Raw genomic sequence first — 7,458 nt, 5'->3', positions numbered from 1 at the left:
TCCCGTGTATTCTTGAAGGGCTTCTTTCACGGTGCATAAATGTGGACACTCCGCGACGTCTTGGAGGAAGGAGATCACCGTGCCTTTCAAGAGGTGCTGAAATTCGTTTGAAAAGTCGGCGAGCAGAACGGTAGTGCAGTCATCCCGTAGGTGGACGAGGCCTCGGGCAACAGTGAGACCCATCTCAAGCAGTAGCGGGATATGACCCTCCGCCATGCCCTCAAAATCATGAAATAAGTCATTTTGCACGGCCATTACGACACTGCACCGTGGTGGCACCGTGACATCATCCTCCACAATACGCAGAGCACGGCTACAGGGATCGCGGGTGTCTAAGCGTGCCACTGCCCGTTTGGTCGAAAATGTGACTCGTGCCTCGTGTAGGTCGATCACAGCACCGTTTTCCTGCAGAAAGTCGAGCCCCAGAATCAAATCTCTCGAGCATTCGCGCAAGACAACGAATTCCCCGACGTAAACGAAACCGCAGATGCCAATTCGGGCTGTGCCCCTTCCGGCCGGGCTAATGAGGTGACCTCCAGCCGTGCGAATGCTAGGGCCCAACCATGGCGTCACAACTTTGCTCAATTCCTGGGCGAGGGCGTGGCTCATCACTGAATAGTCGGCACCGGTGTCAAGCAACGCGGTCGTGTCAGCTCCATCAAGTGTCACGCACAAATCAGAAGTAGCGCGTTTGATGCTGTCGCTACCCTGCCCCTGTGAGAAATCAGCGTATCGGTGTATCGGCGGCGGAGGATATTCACAATTTTTCCGACAGCAGCGGCCCTGCCTCCGGAAACCGCTGGAATTAGTCTTCCCGGTGTGGACTGGGAGAACGCCGCTCAGTATCGCTGGAGCCTCTGCGAGGGCTTGGGGCACGGTACCGCAGCGGAGATGACGATCCTGAGTCATAGCGCCTGTATCTCCCAGGCCTCTGACTGGCCGACAGATGGGCTTCTATTTCGAGCGGCCGTTCGCCGTTCCGTGGACAGGGCGCATCGGGTCCGAAGCCGCGAAGTCCCAATCGGCGATACGGGCATGCACGGTAAAGGTGGCCGGCCTCCCCGCAGTGGTAGCAGATTGGCCTGTGGTCCCGCGTACGCCACACGTCCTACTTGCGAGGGTGTGTAACAGGCACCACAGCTTGAGCCGATGCGTCATACGGAGTGATGTGGCTAACCACCGGTGTCGGGTCAATAGGACCACAGGCAGCTGCTTGACGTGCAATGAACGTGTCGGTTCGTTTGGCGTCGACCCGTGGAGGCATGGTAGCGACACGATCGTAAGCAGCTGCCTGACGAACAACGAATGTGTGCGTGGGCATTTTATCGACGTGCTGCTGCAGTACGTTGGTGACCGGGAATTCACGAGCAGCCTGGCGTACTTCATCTCTGACGACTTCGGTCAGTGATGTCACTGGCGCACTCTGAGACAGACGGAAACGTTGGAGTTCCTCTCGAACAACCGATCGAATGAGGTCACGTAAGGCGTCCGCACCGCCTCCATGGCACGACGAAAAAACATCTGGGGCCAGGCTGCTGATATCTCGGTTGTACTGCCGGGCCCGTTGTTGGAGCGTCGTTTCTATGGTCGTTGCTTCCGCGAGGAATTCAGCAACGGTACGCGGTGGACTGCGAACGAGGCCCGCAAACAGCTCTTGCTTAACTCCACGCATGAGGTGACGAAGCTTCTTCTCCTCTTTCATATTGGGGTCTGCGCGCTGGAAAAGACGGGTCATGTCTTCAAAGAACATGCGTACACTTTCATTTGGCCGCTGTTTTCTGGACTGAAGTGCAGCTTCAACTTTCTCGCGGCGATCAGCGTTGGGGAAGGTGGTCAGAAGTTCATGGCAAAATGCTTGCCAGGTGGTAAGGGCGCCCTCGTGGTTTTCGAACCACGTACGGCAAGTCTCTTCTAGGGCGAAGTAAACATTATTGAGCTTTCGCTCGTCACACCAGCCGTTGTACCGAGTCACTCGCTCGAAGGTAGCCAGCCAATCCTCAGCGTCTTCGAAGACGTCGCCGTGAAAAGATGGTGGTGTTCGCGGCGGGTGGCAAAGGATTGGAGCTGAGAGCCTGGGACCAATGGCCATGTTGAGGTGGCTCGAGAGTTGCGGCTGCGTGATCTTCGTAGGGGTGGAAAGGGGCCCAATCTCAGGCGACTGTCCGCGGAGGCGGCGACCGAGTCGCTGGTGGACCGGAGTCAGATCCGTCATGAAGCGTATAAACGTGGGAAAGCGTACCCAGCGCACTCCACCAGACTGTAACGGGTATTGAGCCAAACGCCCAGGCAACGTCCTGAGCCTAGAAGACTGCCGAAGTCCGAGAGTGGTCCGAGCAGCGGTCTGAGCGCGGTTCCAGGCAACCAACTTCGTCGTCTACGCTAGCTAGCAACCACTTCATCGTCTACGTCAACTAGCCACTGGTTGTCTCCGCTTCGTCGTCGACTATAGTTAGTTTGTATCAATATGAACCGAACAAGATTTGCGCACTGCAGCAGACGACAGCTTAGCTGGCGATACCCACCGCGGCCGCCTCCAGCTCCGGGGCGTCTGCTAGCGACAGCGTGTGGTGCATGGTCGTCTGCAACTGTGCGCGGTCAGTTTATCGTGCTGTGAGCGGTCCCGCAAGTCGTCAGGTCGTCAGACTTGCATTACTTGCAAGAGAATGTAGTGTGTCGTCGGGGCGTCGTAGAAGGCGTTCAAGAAAACGTGAGAAAGGTTCAACGCTGATGAACCGAGCAAAATGTTGCGGTAAGTTGTGTTTACATGTATTTCTATGGGTCGTTCCTTAACTCGCACCCCCATACGTTTCGCGGTGTTTTAAAAATACTTCGCCTCGGTAATGAGATTTCACACTTCCACCATCTATTCCAGGTCGTTCATGGTTGCTCTGTACCTAATAATGTCATCACGGATGACCCGTGAAATTAGAAACCTGTTTTGGAATATTCCGCTTTCATGTATTCCTATGGGCGCCAGGCCTACTTTTCACCCCCAGTCAGCCCACGCTGGCGATAAAAGCGCCACAGCATCGTGCTTACGTCACAAATCGGTGTTGGTCTATAGCCAACTCTAGTAAAGTTCAAAAAATCGTTCTACATACAGAACGTGGAATCTACATTGAAGCCTGTCTTGCCCCTCTGCTCACTGACATCATGCTGGCTCACTGTAACAGGCCGTTACATAATGCCCTGTCGACGACTTCATAATATTTAGGACTGACCCAAGTAACGTGACCTTTCTTGTGGGCCATCTTTTCACGATATTTAAAATTCATCTTTCTCCTTTTCGGCTGAAAAAGGAATTACCAAACGAAGGGTGCATATGTTTCCTGAATATGACAGTCATCGACACAATAAACACCTTTGCTGGTGCTACGGGCCCCATGTACGAGAACGCTTCCTGCCATACACGTCCGCTCTTTCCAAGATCGTTAACAGACAAGTTGCTACAGGAGCGCTTCAAAATGTCATTACCATGTCATGCGAACGCTAGGTGTCAGAATTTCCACGCACAGATAGGACGGTTGAAGTCAGCTGGCTTTCCGGAACCTTTTTTAGGCAAAAGCCTTTAATGCTTCATACTGTCGTTAGCAGCCGTGTCGGCAAATGTGTCAGCGTTTAAAGAGCGAGAGTTAAAAATAAATCAATAAACCTTGTCTTCCACGGGGAATTGAACCTCTATCCTTTTGATCCCCAACACTTCCCGATTCGTATGTCATGGTGATGATCTTACCCCTCCGCCACTCAGATCCTTCCATGCACATACTGAACATATACTGCTCCTCCGAACTAAAGCGAGTGATGTTCGCAGACATCTTTAGCTGCGCGCTGAAGACAGCGGGTCGAGAGCCCCTCCTGATATTGGGTGACTTCAATGCCCCCAGTCAGCAGTGGGAGTACAGTAAAGAGGAGATGCGAGGACGCAAACTGGTGGAGCTTGTGTCCACACTGGGCCTCACCCTCCACACCGACCCTGTTTACCCAACACGTGTAGGTAACTTCGTGACGCGGGACACGTGTCCGGATCTTACCTTCACTAGCAACATACGACACGCAGACTGGGTTAACACCGAGGAAACCCTGGCAGCAATCACTGCCTTTTTAATACCACGATCTACACATGCCCCCTCAAGCATCCTACGACACAAGCCTACATCCCTATTTGGACTACCTTCCGACAACATTTTCGCGCCACTACCAACACTACCATAGCAGAGCAAGGGTACATGAACTGGTCCCGGTCACTGATGTCACACCTTCGCACACATGAAACGCAGATGCAGCTCACAGAGGCAATAACGGACGGGGATAACCACCTCATTCACATCTGGGAAGCTCGCCGCGACCTTACACGCCGCTGGCGTCGCCAAAAACACAACCGCAAACTTAAAGAACGTATTGCCGATATCACCCACCGAGCCACCGAGTACGCGGCCCAGCTCGCTGACTCGAACTGGGTGGATCGTTGCAATACAGCGGCCCGACAAATGTCTAGCCATATTAGATGGATGCTCTTCCGCGCTCTCACCAATCCAACGCAGACCCGCACCGAAACCCAAAAACATTTACGCCGAGCAATCCACTCCTTTAAAGGCAACACTATGCAGCTGGCACAATCGCTCCGCGACCGCTACTTGTGCACAGCTCAAGACCCCCGAGGATCGGTCAACTCTTACGAAGGCAAGGAGAACTCGGAGCTGGACAAACCTTTCCAGCTTCACGATCTTCGGGCCAGTCTAGTCAAAATGAAGAGAGGCACCGCGCCTGGTCGGGACAAGGTCACCGTCAAGCTTTTGGCGAGCCTGTCTGACTCGACGTACCAGTGCCTACTCGAATACATAAACGCAATCTGGACAGGGGAAACCCCCTTACCCATCGACTGGAAAACAGCGCTTGTAACTTTAATCCCGAAAGCTGGCAAAGCAATCGACACGAATAACCTCCGCCCCATCTCCCTCACCTCCTGTGTGGGCAAACTAATGGAGACTATATGGTGCGCGATCGGCTCTCCAAGTATCTTAAGCACAGGCACACTTTCGCAGACACCATGTTCGGATTTCGCCCACACAGATCCGCACAGGATGTCCTTCTCCAACTTAACCGAGAAATTCTCAACCCATACGAACGCACCCACAATGACCAAGTTGTACTCGCCCTAGACTTGAAAGGCGCTTTCAATAATGTCACACACGAAGTCATACTGACCCATCTAAGTGAAACACACTGTGGCAGCAATACTTATCATTATATAAGACAGTTTCTTACAGACGGACAATCCTACATCAAAATACAAGACAAGGAGCACGGACCATTCATGCTCGGCACGCGGGGCACACCTCAGGGGGCAGTTCTCTCCCCGCTGCTTTTTAACATTGCCATGATGCGTCTGCCGGCCCAGCTGGCTGAGGTCGAAGGCGTGCAGCGCGCACTCTAGCCGACGACATCACCCTATGGGCAACGCAGGGCAGTGTGGGCGACATTGAAACCTGCCTGCAAACAACGGAGAGCATAGTGGACCGCTATGCCCGGCGCTTAGGTCTTTAATGTTGCCCCCAGAAACACAGTTTGTGCATCTCCGCCCCTCTCTGAGATGCAGTACACAAATCTCGGTCTCGCTTGCGAGCGGTTTCATTTATGAATCAAAAGATATCAGAGTGCTCGGTCTATTCATCTGTCAAACAAACGCGGGGGTTGCGAAGTAAGGATGCCTTGGGGCTGGCAAACGCCTTCGTAACCAGTCTAATCCTGTATTCGACTCCCTACCTCCACTTGCGGAAGCACGAGGAGGATACCCTCAAGGTGATCCTCCGAAAAATCATGAAACGTGCCCTCGACCTCCCAATCTCGACCTCTAACAGTCGGCTCATGGCCCTAGAGGTGGTGAACATTTACAGGAGCTTCAGGAAGCACATTTGCTGAACCAGTGTACCCGCCTGACACAGACAATGTCGGGTCGCCGCCTTCTTGCCCGGCTGAACATTCAACATAAACAGTTAACAGAGCAGAAGCACCGCATCCCAGAACTCTGGAGACGCGCCCTCAGAGTGGGGCCTCTCCCTGCCAACATGTCATGAGAAGACCATAATGGGCGGCGTCTGGCGCAGGCGGAAGCCTTGGCCCGCCATTATGGCAACAAATCACGTGTGTTTTACGTGGATGCCTCAGGCCCCATCCGGGGGGCTGGTATATGGCCGCAATCGTTCACAACGGGAACACAGTTGATGGTTTTAGATTCAAGCCCAAATCTATACCACATGCTGAAGAGGTAGCCATTGCACTCGCCGCCTCAGACCACACTTCTAAATATATCATCACCAACTAACGAGGGGCTTGTCGGAACGTCGCCCAAGGGTGGACCACCCCTTTAGCCTATAGAATATATCAAAATTGCAGTCGGACAACGCACCCCGCATGCTGAGATCTCGTCTGGGCACCTAGACACCAGGGTCTTGCAGGGAACGAGGCAGCTGACGCAGCCGCCCGCGCGATTTTCTCCGACCAATTTCCTCGGGACTCGGTTGAGGACATCAATTCCAATCCAGCCTACACATTCAAAGATATTGTAATTTTTTATCAAACCTCGCATCGCAAATACCCAAACCGCTGCAAAGTGCTAGGAAAAGAGAACGAGAGGCTGCTCCTGCGCCTCTTCACTAACACGATGCTGTTCCCGGCGGTACTTAAAAGTTTTGACTCCCAATTCCCTGACCAGTGCCAGTACTGTGGGGAGGTGGCTGACACCAAACGAAACCCATCCCTTCCTCCCATCCCTAACCCTTCCCGGGAGGACTGGGAGGCGACCCTGCACGACTGCTGCGATATACCGGCCCAAAGGGCCTTAACGCGGCGTGCGCGGGCGGCGGCAACCGCCAATGGGGTCCCTGACTAGGGTCTCCACCCAGTATTGTAAGCCGAGGCCCTTAAGGCTCCGCGTCAAACCTCCAAATATACAATAATCGTTTTTACCACCACCACCACCAGCACAGCGCGTTTCTACACTGCCACTCCTCGGATTTTGTTTTCTTTATTGTCTTGCTTTGGCACTAAATACAACAAAAAATCCGATCAACACATGAAAAGAGACACACAAGACAATATACATGAATGAATGTCATGATCAGCCAGTTTTAGCCTTCCCTCGTTGCATTAAAATTCTCGCAGCGACAACAAAGGCTCTACCCTTGAGAGCCATTCGGGAGGTTTTGCAGCCACTTTTTGAATTTCAATAAACTCAATACTCTCTCGAAATTAAGTTCGAGCAGATCTGTCATTCCTGTCAAAGTGATAGCCTGCCATTCTGGATCGCCATATACAGTGGAGGCTCATAAGCATAATTACGCCAAATGTAACCCCATCCAGATTTTCTATGCTGAAATATGGAATGCCGTGCAGTCTAGTGGAAAATCCTTCTTTATGGTCCGTTTTAATACATCCCAGAGATATACCCCTCCCCAAAAT

This window comes from Amblyomma maculatum, chromosome 4 (assembly GCF_055883805.1).
Source record: "Amblyomma maculatum isolate TAMU_Amacu chromosome 4, ASM5588380v1, whole genome shotgun sequence".
Taxonomy (NCBI): domain Eukaryota; kingdom Metazoa; phylum Arthropoda; class Arachnida; order Ixodida; family Ixodidae; genus Amblyomma; species Amblyomma maculatum.
This window is presented reverse-complemented; position numbering follows the sequence as displayed.